Here is a 12915-nt window from a genome sequence, read left to right on the forward strand (position 1 = left end):
AAGTAAATGATGCAGTGTTGGCTTCATACAAAAGAAATCTGGAACAGGTGGCTCATGCCTGTAATCCTAGCTGTTCAGTAGGCTGAGATCTGAGGTTCAAAGCCAGTCCAGGCAGAAAAGTCTGTAGTGAGATTCTTATCTCCAATTAGCCACTCAAAAACCTGAAATGGACTCAGGGCTCAAAGTGGTAGAGTGCTAGCCTTGAGTGATAGATCTCAGGGACAACACCCATGCCCCAAGTTCAAGAATCATGACCAACAACATCAACAACAACCAAAGAGTGGTAGAGTACTAGCCTTGAGCTAAAGAGCCCAGGGACAGTGGCAAAACCCTGATTCAAGCCCCATGACCAACAACAACAACAAAAAAGATTTCATATATATATATTCCAACATATATTATACATTATATTAGATAATATATTAGATCATATATTAGTATAATATATTATATATATATATTGTTTCTCATATTCTAACATTAATTTGACAGCTATATAAAAATATAAAGCAATTTTGTAGAGTGTGATGTTGAAAACATATTAGGCAATGCCAATTTCTCAGCAGTGTCCTGAAATAACCTAGAACTGAAGACTTCTGGCACATTTCCAGTGTGACAATGCTACATGTCTTTTCCATAGCCCACATTCCATCCTTTAAGAAGCTATTTTAGATAACTGATCTTCAAGATATATCAAGGATTGGGTCTGCAAGTTAACTAGTATTTTTCTTTGCATAGAAAGATCCTAAGTCAAAAGTAAAGGGAACATCCAAAAGAAGCAAAAGAGGAGAATAACCATACACACACACACTACCACCACCACCACCACCACCACCACCACCAACAACAACAAACGAACAACAAGAAGACTGGAGGTAATGCAGCAACATTTTAGGAACAGAGGTTTTATGGTAATAATTCTCCCTTCAATCAGACTCTTGTCTGTAGAGCTTCAGCAATCTACACACATTGGTTAGCCTGAAACCTAGTCTGAAATGTTGAAGGCAGTGTAGTAAGACTCCTGATTCTCCTATTTCTGATTTAGTGATTGAATAACCATAAGAGTTAGTAATAAAAATTGGTAACCCTGACCTGTGTTGATCACATCTGTAGATTTTCCTCCTTTGGTGACCTTCTCCCATGCAAACCCTGTGCCTCCAATTTCGGAGGCTCAGCAGCCAAGCACCAACATATGAAAAGGTTACTTGTTATAAACTGAGAAAAGGATAAACTCATAATTTTTAAAGTATGAGAAACACATGTTCTCCAGGTAAGATCTTGCACTCCAAATGTCAGGCCAGAGTGAATTTTTAAAGCTGCTTTCTAAAGCTCTGAAAATAGAGTTTATAATGAAAATGTTGACAGGCTCTTGGAGCCACTGTAGTATAAGAGATTTAATATGTCACCTTGTTTTACAAGATTTTCCTGGCACAGAAGAAAATTAAAACATTTAGCATCTCGCATTTCACCAAATTGCTTCCCTCCTCTGAACTCTAGTGCCATTTGTAGTGTTACTTCATTTATATATATCCTTGTTATGGTCCCTGAGTCTAGCACACATTCTCTTCCCACTCACATTTTCCTTGAAAAGCACTAAAATGCTTACTGGCGCAGCATTATCCTGCAGTCTTATTCACATTTTTCTGAAGGCATGTTAAGTTATAAGCATTCTGGTAAAATAAAGAATTACTTACACCACTACATGAACAACATAAATACTGATCATTAAAAATATTTTCTAAGAAAAGACGTCCAAAGAGCCTTTTACAATGAGAGACATTTGTGTTATAGATTTTTACCCAAATTCAGGGAGAAAATAGGATACAAAAATGGTCTTCCAGCTTTGTTGGAAGACCAAATTTAGGTCCTTTGGCAAATCAGGATGACTATTTGTATTTTTAAGACAAGTTTTAACAAGCATAAAATGGGATACTTTTTCTATATCAATTCAAAGTAATCAAGAGTTTTTTTGAAAACATAGCTAAATTAATCCAAATTATCATTAGCCCAAATCTCTTAAACCAAGCATCATGTTTATATCTTTAGTGATCATTTATTTTCATAATATGTTGAAGATTAGCTGGAGTCACCGGTCAACTTACAATTCATATATCTTTCTTGAGAAGAGTCCCAGACTTTGCTAAATCTCTTCAAATGACAATTATACATCTGACTTTTAACGAACCGGTAATGAAGTGATAGGTTCCATATCATCTAAGAGTAAATTCATGCCCTGAATGCACAAGTATTTTCTAGTGCAGTCATCATGATTTATTCATTCTGATGTTGATCCTACAGTTCTGGCACTAAGGGCTTGGCACACAGGAAATCTCATGCCTGCTCACAGCTCACCTGGACTGGGGAGGAACAGTTTCTGCACAGGAACAGAAGACCCCCACAAAGGAGCAGAAAACAGGGTCTGGGTCTCCATATTGGACAAACAGACTTCTTCGTCAGCTTCTCAAAAATTTTCTGTCTAGAGCATCAATACATGCTAATTATTCTCAATTATTTTTATCATTAAGGTGCATTTACTAGGTTCATACTACTTTCCGGGTACTTTGATAAGCCTTATATTGTCCTAATGACCTTATAAAGAAAATACTGTCCCATAGACCTATTTTATCAATGAGAAATTGGCATATGTGGCTCAAATTTATAGAACCAGTGAATGGCTAGAGCAAGATTCCAAAGTCCTGTCTGATAGCCAGTATCCTAACCACTGTTACACCACAGGACAAACCACCTTTTCCAGAAATTTCCAACTTTGGGGAGCTATGATGTAGGTCACATGATCTATATCATCATAAAGCTATTGAGCAGATGAACAGTGGTGCAGGTGTGCAAAAGCATTGTAAGAATACAGTGTAAGTAAGTTCCATGCTCCAGCATGGGGATATCAGATGGGTGTGGAGGTAACCTCTCCTCATCTCCAGAGCAGTGCAGGATTCGTGATGTGAAGCCGCAAGACTGAATCATGGACAAAATGTGAGAGTTAGAATGATGGATGAGAAAGGCACATGGAATGAAGTGTGCAAAGCTGTACACACCACAGGATATGGCTTAGCTAAGTGCTGTCAAGACTACAGGGACATGTGCATTTGGCCAGAGATGCAGAGGCATAGGCCTGATAGAGGAGGGCCTGTCAGACACCAGAACAAATTCTCACGCCATGCTAATAGGAATCAATGCCACTGAGAGAGAAAACAGTGTTTAGGAAATTTCAGCATTGACCTCAGAATGATGGGACAATATGTAATCCTCTAGCACAGACTCTGTAAGATTGTCCCTCTCAAACCCTGTGGCTGACACTTCATCATTTCTCCTATTAAACAAACAACAGGTTGCAATGGTATTCATAAGTTAAGGAGACCATGGATCTATTAGCCTATTTCATGGAAATAAGAGAAATTGTGGCTTCTGAGATTGGAGTCCGAGCTAACAGGATATTCCTGACTCACTTACTACCTACTACAATGATCAGACCCTGACTCAATAGATAAGATATACTGCTAGTTTCTTTAAAGAATATGTCTTAAAGATGCATATTAAATAGAACGCATGTTGATACCAATGTTACCAAAACTGGAAAATTAGCAACAAGTATAAAACCTGTTATAACATGAATGCCTATAGGCAAAGTATTAGACACACCCAGAAAAACATCAAAAGATCTCTAAGGTGTATCCTTAAGTGAAAGTATAGTTCACAGATAATATTCACAGGGTAAGGAGACACTTCCATTTATGTTTTAACAAACAATAAAGACCAAATATTAATTATTGCTTTCCAGAGCATGAGAAAAAGGAAATAACAGAAGTGATGAGAATGTGTAGAGATTAGTGGTGATTCTCTTACAACACAATGGCTATGCTAATAATGATGGGATTCTATGTTTTCAAAGGATAAACTTTATGGTAAAGAAGTGATTCCTTAACAAAAAACAACTGAACACATCTCAGATGTGTGCTATCGGCCTGGGAGCTTCCAATGTGTATGTTTATGTTGTCTCCAATTTTATTCGCTAAACCTATGAACCCTCTGAGCTAGGATTACAGCAGAAATAACCTTGAAGAAATAGCCACAGAATTAGTTTATAAAGTGTCCGATGCAATGTGGGACCAGAAGGATACCCCTAGAACAAGTGCCTGGATCAAAGAAATAATGATTACTTTTATGTCAAATTCTAGCTTTTAGAAATGAATTCCCTTGCAAAAGCAGCTACAAAAAATCCAATCCAATAAAATCAACCAGCACTGAAATTTAATGTTAGCGCTATATAGAGTTTATTCATCTTTAATATGCTTCCTCATGTAGGCTTCTCATTGGGGATAAAACATTGCAGGTAGAAACTTCATTAATGAACTTGATAAATAGCCTTTCTTTTTAAGGGTGGTAAAGCCTTGGGGTTACAACAAAATTTGTCGTATTTTTTTCTTGTATACAAAGTAATTTTTGGAATATTTGCAATGGAACAATATTGGTACGTGGATTTTATGACTGTGATATTCAGTAGATTCAAGATATAGAGGCTTACAGAGAGACATCTAATTGGAAAGGTGAGTGAGGGCATGTATGTGTTTGTATTCTGTACTTTTGTGTAAATATCTTTGAGTGAGGCTACATTAGGATATAAACAGTGTAATGCCAATCAGTTAGTGATCATAATAGGAAATATAGAAACAATACCACACATCCTATACATAGTGATAGCTATCAAATGCCGCATACACACATTACACATCTCCTCTCGGATTTCTGCAGACTCAGATTCTAAGAATCTACTACTACTCAGATAAACAAAATCCTGGTTTTTAACCCTCCCCAGAGAAATGGGAGAAAAGATCCAGTTAGCACAGTTGCCTCCATACCTGAATTCCACGTAGAGAAAATCTCCAGTTAAAGGACTGTGATGAATTCTGTGTAAAAAGAGCTGCTCCTTGGGAGTTGTGGGAAGTTTGCAAATCAGGCTTTTCAGTGGAAAACACTCTGACCTCTGACACTTTGGTTTTGTCTTTTAATAGGAATCTTCCACAAAACATCTCTTGGCTATAGCACTAAGACTCCCAGCTTTCTATCTCTATCTATCTCTATCTATCTATCTATCTATCTATCTATCTATCTATCTATCTATCTATCTATCTATCTATCTATCTATCTATCTATCTATCTATCTATGGGGGAGAGAATAAGGAGAGAAATTTGAGGTCTTATAATGATTCCATTGTTGTTAAAAATATTTGTCAGTTTGGTATTGATGGCTCCTACCTGTAATTCCAGCTACTAAGCAGTTGGAGATCTGGAGAGTTATGGTTTGAAACCATGACATGTAGAGAAGTTCATGAGACATCATCTCCAAAATAACCATCAAAACCCCAAGCTGGTAGCATGATTTAAGTGGAAGACAGACAGCCAAGCAGCAGAGCTAGTGAAAGACCTTGTGTTCAAACCCTGGTACCGATAGAAAACGGTTGCTATAATTGTTTTGACAGTGTTACATGCTAAATTCATAATTTCAGGTCCAAAACTATAGTTATTTGCTATGTTAAGAATATGTGACTAATCGTTTAAGGATACAGGTGGACCTATTGCAACAATGCGAAGTACAAGTTGTCATGTCGAAAATGAGCTTTACAACGTTGGTACGGCCGGGGGGAGGGGGGAGGCAGGGAGGTTGGGGGGGAGGCTGGGAAGGGATGTGAAGGGTAAACAAAGGAGGAGGCTGCAATGCTTGATAAGAAATGTACCCATTATCCTGCCCATGTAATTGTAACCCCTCTGTACAGTGTGTTCACAAAAAATAAAATAAAATAAAAAGAATATGTGACTGCTTCAGGAATTCCATTTGTTCTTTCTCAATTAATCACTCAACTCTAGAAATAGACATCTAATAACTAGGTGATAAATGATCTATTAGTTCTTTTTCTTATAGATTATATAGAGATTTTGAATATAAAATTACTCTATTAAAATAATTTTAAGAGGGAGGAAATAATTGCATTTACTGTTTATATTCATCACTTTCAAATAAACATGTCTATTATAACAAGAGATTATGATAACTTAGTATATACGTTGACAATTTTCAGGTTTCCCTCTAACTAATTTACTATTTCATTTCTAGAACATTCTCTAAGCTTGAGTGGCTCCTTACTTTATAGAAAACTTTGTAATATAAATACTGTAACTCAAAAATATTGATGTAACACTGCATTTCAATTGTAAATTTTACTGTGGCCTTTAAAATAAGGGGAGAATATCAATACTAGATACAATTCATAACGGTAAAAATGCCTTATGGAATTTATTATCAGTCATAATATCATCTGGGAAGCCTTCCTGATTCTAGGTGAGAGCTGTCCATAAAAGAATTCTCTGATCTACCACCCCTAACAAAATGTTATAAAATCCTCATTGAAGGCAGGCACACCCCATGTCCAGAGGGAAAACAAGAGAGAAACACAGAGAGGCACTGGCATAAACAAGCCTGCCAAGTTTCTTCCTGTTTCTTAGCACCATATCATGACTTAGGTTGTCAGATCTTGTCTGTCCACACTCTTCATTTCCTTCCTCAGACATAACATAAAATCCCTGTTCTGTCCTTCAACCATCCAGGGCTTTGGTTGTTCTTTTCTGAAGGTTCCAGAACATCCTAACATCATAGTTAAATATACATACTTTTTGTGGTTTGTTTTTAGTTAGTTGGGGGTCTTGAACTCTGGGCCTGGGCACTGTCCCTCAGCTCTTCAGCTCAAGGTGAGCACTCTACCGCTTGAGCCACAGCGCCACTTCCCATTTTCTGGTGGTTAGTTGGAGGTGAGAGTCTCACGGACTTCCCTGCATGGTCTGGCTTTGAACAGCGATCCTTGGATCTCAGCCTCCTGAGTAGCTAGGATTACAGGCGTGAGCCACCCGTGACTAGCTATACATACATTTCTTTGTCAACCTGTCTTTTATTAGAAAGATACTACTCTTTCTTTCCTATGATTTAAACCTTTGTTAACTTCACCTTTAATAAGGAAATTAAGTTTTTATATCCTGAAAAGGCCTTCCAGAATTGAAAAGCTCTTGCTGGATACAACTGATGATATATGTGAGTTATTACATCTCTGTGTTCAATACAGTCCCAGCCAAAACCACACATTGGATGACTTAAGAGATGCATAATAGAACAGTGCTCTTAAGATACTGATAAATGTAGAATGAATAATTAGCTATTTGCATTGTCACAAGAGAGAGAGTTTATAACAAAGAAAAGAAATTGAAAGGACAGAAGATTTTTATAAGTTATTTTGTTGGTGTTTCTACTATAAAAGCCCTGTCAAGCTTCTCTGTTGAAATTTTTATAATGTAGAAGATGTCTTTCCACTCTGCATATTCGCATAATTTTCAGGACTATATTTCTACTCTAATTTTATTGGAGAGTTAATTGACTTAGAATGAGACAACTAAAACCCTACTGTTTAAAATGCAATTATTTAAGTTGTGGATATATGGGTGAGTAGGCACTAGGGTAATATTGGTGATTATTGCAGGTTTATTTGACAGTGAAACTAAAGGAAAATACTATTAGTATACACATTAAACAGGTACTTATAACACTGCACTTCTTACATGTTCATCCTTTTTCATGTTTCGATCCAAAACAATAGGAACATTTAGCTAAGTGGAGATAATTAAGATCATTAAGAATGACAGAGTCAGAACAATTTATTTCCCTGTTCATCATTTGTACATAAACAATATTCCTTTCTGCGTGGAATGAAAAGCTTTGCTCTGTAACTGAAGCTTCCTTAAATAGAATTTCCTAAGTATTCAAGGGCTCTGGGATACATTTTCTAAACTACCTCACTGGATGAACTTGACCTTCTGGTAAGATTCTTATATTTGCTCCTGTAGAGAGAAGGAATATGAGCATTTTTCTCACTGTTTCCTTTATATAACATTTGAGTGACCCAAGGCAATGTAGTTTATTCTCCTTTTCCCTTCAGACAAGCTCTTTTCCCCCCCTGCTTCATTTAGAGCAAGAATGTAAAGGTCAGCTTATCATTTCACAAAATGCTTCTTTCTAGTTTCTCTCACCATAATATCCCTCCACTAATTATTTCATAACTCATTTAAATGGGAGGCATTCTAGAAGGAAATTCACTGAAACAAACTCCTCAAGTAACTATTTTTTTTTAAACACTGGGGAATTTTAATTACAATGCCTGCGTTATTTAAAAGCAGAGGGGGATAATTTGCATCTTGAAACATTTATTATCATAGGGAAGGGAAAAAAATGTGTCCATGAATGAAATAAAGACTCAAGTAAGTATACTTTATTTGGTCTTTCATTTTTATGACTTTCAAGAAGAGCGGTGAAAAACAAGTGCACACCTGGCCTTTAACATAAAATGATTTTCAAAGATCCAAGGTGACCAAACTGTGTTCTTAGAAGATTGTTTATGAGCTCATTTTAAAAAATTATATGCTCTCGGTTTTTCAGGAGATTTATAAGGTAGCACTATTGAACATATATCGATGGTAGGAAAATGTTCTCATTTCAGAAGAAACATCCAAATGTTTCCAATAGAATCAGTATTTTCCAGGGACTAAATTGGGAACTAAAATCAATTCCTGTTATTAGTTTCCCACAGTTGATGTTCGAGAGAGTTTCATTCAACAAAACCAAGTGACTTTCTGACGACTAAATCGGATATTATTCAGTGCCTTCAACTCAAATCCTTAAGAAGCAAAGAATTAAGGAACTACTAAGCATCCAGAGTGAGAAGCTCTGATTTCCAGTTTCTGCCCAAAGGAGGCTGCTTCTATTCTGTTTTCTGTCATCATCTGGATTTAGGGAAGATGCACTTGGCCAGATGCAAGTTAATATTAATACTAGGGGCAGTGGAACTGATAGATATCTTTTTTTTTTGTCAAGTAGCATATAAATATTCCAGCATGTTCCTTTTGTTGTTGTTGGTGGTGGTGGTCATGGGCCTGAACACTGTCCTTTAGCTCTTCAGCTCAAGGCTAACACTCTACCACTTGAGCTACAGCGCCACTTTAGGTTTTTCTGGTGGTTTATTGGAGATAAGAGTATCATGAACTTTCCTGCCCGGGCTGGCTTTGAACCGTGATCCTCAGATCTCAGCAGCCTGAGTAGCTAGGATTACAGGCATGAGCCACCAGCACCCAGCAGCACATTCCTTTTGTAATCCCAGAAATCCTACATAGTTGATCAATTCGAAGAGTATTAAGATAGATGGAAAATTGTTTTAGCTTAGTCTATCAAGTATAGGTTTACCTGCACACAGATGAAGGCAAGCTTAATTTGGTTAAACTCAATAAAGAAAGTAGAAAGAGAAGAGGGAAAAGAGAGGCTAGCAAGCACCAAGCTTTACATGTGTAGCATAAAGGCCCATGCCATCATTGGCAGAATGTCGTCAAGCATGATTAATAATTTCTTTGATATGAAGTATTAGGTAAGGGAGAAGTTCTGTTTCTGTCTTCAAACTCAATTTTAGGACTAAACAGAGATACATTTGGCAGAGAAAGACTACAGTGTTTTTTCGATCAGAACTAATTGTGTAAAACTAAATTTCTTAGTTTTAGCTAAGACTGGTGGAATTGTTTTTGAACAGAGGTGTGCCAGCCTAGGCATGCTTTATTAACAACCCAAAATGAGCAGAAATATCCGCGGTCATTTGCATGTTTCATTCTGGCTTTTTAACAAGGTAGGGGGTGGCAGGATGGCCCTCCAATTATCTGTCTTACTCCTCTCTCCTTTCTAGCCAAGTGTACGCAGTGAGTTTAAAGAGCGCTTAAGAAGTTTCTAGAGAATAGAAGAAATGGTACATAAGGCAGTCTGATTAAAGACATTTAATTTAGGGCATTGTTTTCTTTTCTCAAGGATACTTTGAGAAATGGAACTGGGGGAAAGGCAGTACACCTGAGGGTATAGAACAGAGTATATTTTTCTTACCTGAGCAAAGCTGATGTTACCTTTTACTCATGACTGGTTTATTGGGGGCTAATGCTTTAAAAATAAGATTAAATCAGGTCTGTGGTCTTTATTACAAGGAAGATATATGCCCCTTGTGAATTCTAGTGGTTTGGCAGTCTTAACCTCAGTAGACATAACATTGATATATTCTGTGTTGCCAAACAGCACAGTGAGTGTTTAAAATGCTGTGAACAGCCTTATTACCTTCAAATGATACAATCTAATATTAGATTGCAACTCAATGACTGAATCCCTGAGCCTATCCTTGTACAGAATACTAAAGTCAAAGCCACTTTATTTTAATATCTCACAGGCAAGGAATCATTCTTCATTTTACCATTGAAACAGAGAGCACATAAAAGTGAATCTAGATTGCAGGGAAACAGAAACAGCAACAAATCGGGCCATTTTCATTAACGGTGCAGATGCAGCTGCCTTTTGTAATAGAGCATCAAAACGCCAGTCTGATTCATTCGAATCAGCAGAGCTGCTTTGGCACTGTACGCAATGGATGGGGGAGATTGGAGAGTATAGAAATTCACTGGTGACAGGAAGTGTTAATTGCACCCTTTCCATTTCCTATAGAGCATTCTAGACTTTCAGCTTTTGCCCTCTCTTCAGCATTTTTTTTCATATTCCTCTTAATCAATCATCATTATCATTCCTTTGCTGTCCTCTCCTCACTTTATACCCCATCAATCAAATTTCAGGCATCCATCACTCAAAGGTACCAGGTGGCTTAAACCTTGCTTGTTCTATCAGCATATCTCTTCACCTATCTTGGAAGATTGCTCTTGCTACAAGCAGGCAGAATTACCTCTAGGTAGGAGAACCAAATATCCTACCTAAGGAGCTTCCTTGAAATACAGGATTTTCAAATACTAAGCTCAGATCAATTCAGGGCAAATCAGAACAAATGAACATCCTACCTGTAGCTGAAGCCCCCACCCAGCAAGATTCCTTTGCTGAAGTCACATTTGTGTTAACTGAATATGAAAGAGCCTGCCTTAGTTAGTTTGAGCTGTTATAAAGTGTCATACAGTAGTCATACAGTCATACAGTAAATATTGAGTTGATTCCTCAGTCCTAAAGCTTGGAAACATGAGAGCAAGGTACTAGCATGCCTGATTTCAGGTGGGGTTCCTCTTCTGCTGCAGAACATGGACTTTTTATAGTTCTACAATATGACAGAAAGAGGGAGAGAGTTGTCTGAATTCCCCCTGATGACATTATTGCTCTAATTAAATCTGAAGGCCTCACCTTCTAACACTAAAACTTTGGGACCTAGGACTTCCACGTAGAAAACATGCATTATTCAGAAAAAACAACAACAATAACAAAACTCCCATAAAATAACAGAAAAGTGGGTTTGAGGACTGATGGGGCAATATAACATTATCTGACAAAAATCACTTCTTCAGGATTTTTTACTTATCTGAACTACAAAAAAGGATTGTGTGAGGAGGAAGTGGTGCTGGCCGATCACTCTCCCATTGCCATTATTGACTCCTCCTCTCCAGCCTTCTACAGGGACACCTGGGGCAGAATCAAATGGCTAAAGAACAACTAATTGGTTCCATTTTTTTAAAGTTGAGAATTAAAGATTAAGTTTGGAGACGGCCTTTTAAATCTGTTTACTCATTTGATAATTTAAGGGTTTTTTCCCAGACTAGATATATTTGTCTAATTTACTATTCTATACCAAACTTTATCTCATACTCTGACTTTTAGAAACTACACAGACGAAAGATGATTCCTTTCTTTGCTCGTCTCAGAGAACAGGGTCCAGAAGAAATACAAGAATTTTCCTCACCAGAAAAGTGGGTCAGATATAGCAGTATTATGGAATCCAGGACATTTTACACTCTTCATTCAACGTCTACATGACTTCAGTACATTAGGAAGAAAAAACAAAATACGTTCATCTTATTAGTCAGTATTTGAGCTGATGTGTCACCAAGCAGAAACATATGTGGAAGCACTCGTGAACATTTTTGATTCTCATTAGCGAACTATGTGTTGTAGGTTACACTATTCTAATTAAAATAAAATTAATTGCTCTGAAGGCAAAAAAGAAACCCCACAACTCTACAAAAGTTCAACGTTAGTGAAGCTATAAAATAGAAGTTGAACTTTTGTAACTGGAAAATAATTTTCTAAATATTCATTTGCTGCTTATGTCACACCGACATAAGCAGCAAATTAACATGAATTTGCTTTGCTTTTGCTAAAAAGTTTTTTTTAACTCATAATGCTAGTTTTCTCCTGTTTCCCAAGCTATTTGAAGCAGAAAAGTCAATTAAAAACTGTGAGATATGAATAGTTTAACATAATTCATTTCAGGTAAAAATGTATATCATGGGTGGGCAGTTCTAATATGGAAATATTTCAGAAAACTACAAATTGATATAGTATATGTTGTAGTAATTATATAGCTATATACAATTTATATATAGCTATGTAGTTATAGTTATATACTATATATATATAACTGTAACTATAACTATATCTATATATCCAAAAGAATGAAATGGCATTAAAAATGATTATCTATTTTCCTTCATTCAATGAAGCATTGTTTGTAAGAGTCAAACAATGGAAAGAAGTTGAGGCTGAACTTGCAAATGAATAAAGAATACATGGCATATATACACCATGGGACTTATTCTGCCTAAAACTCAAGAAAATCTTGATTTTTTTTGAAACCATGGGTGAGCCTACAGGGTATTACACTAAATTAGGGAAGCCCATTACAGAAAGACAAATGTTGTGTAATTCTACTTACTTGAGGAATCTAAAAACTTGAATTCATGAAGTAGAGAATAAAGTAATAAATGCCATAAAATATGATAAGTATGAAAGGTGACATATGTGCTAGTTAGATCAATAATGTCATTCTAGAATGCATACATATATCAAAACATTAG

At 36.6% G+C, this 12915-nt stretch overlaps 1 protein-coding gene across 2 annotated transcripts in view; it reads right to left on the reverse strand.

The window, feature by feature from the left end:
- Positions 1-12915, reverse strand: part of Dcc (DCC netrin 1 receptor) — a 1013564-nt gene that overhangs the window by 628031 nt on the left and 372618 nt on the right. The gene's annotated exons all lie outside the window — the stretch shown is intronic.

Source organism: Dipodomys merriami, unplaced genomic scaffold, assembly GCF_024711535.1.
Source record: "Dipodomys merriami isolate MVZ:Mamm:240054 unplaced genomic scaffold, mDipMer1.0.p SCAF_2, whole genome shotgun sequence".
NCBI classification, from domain to species: domain Eukaryota; kingdom Metazoa; phylum Chordata; class Mammalia; order Rodentia; family Heteromyidae; genus Dipodomys; species Dipodomys merriami.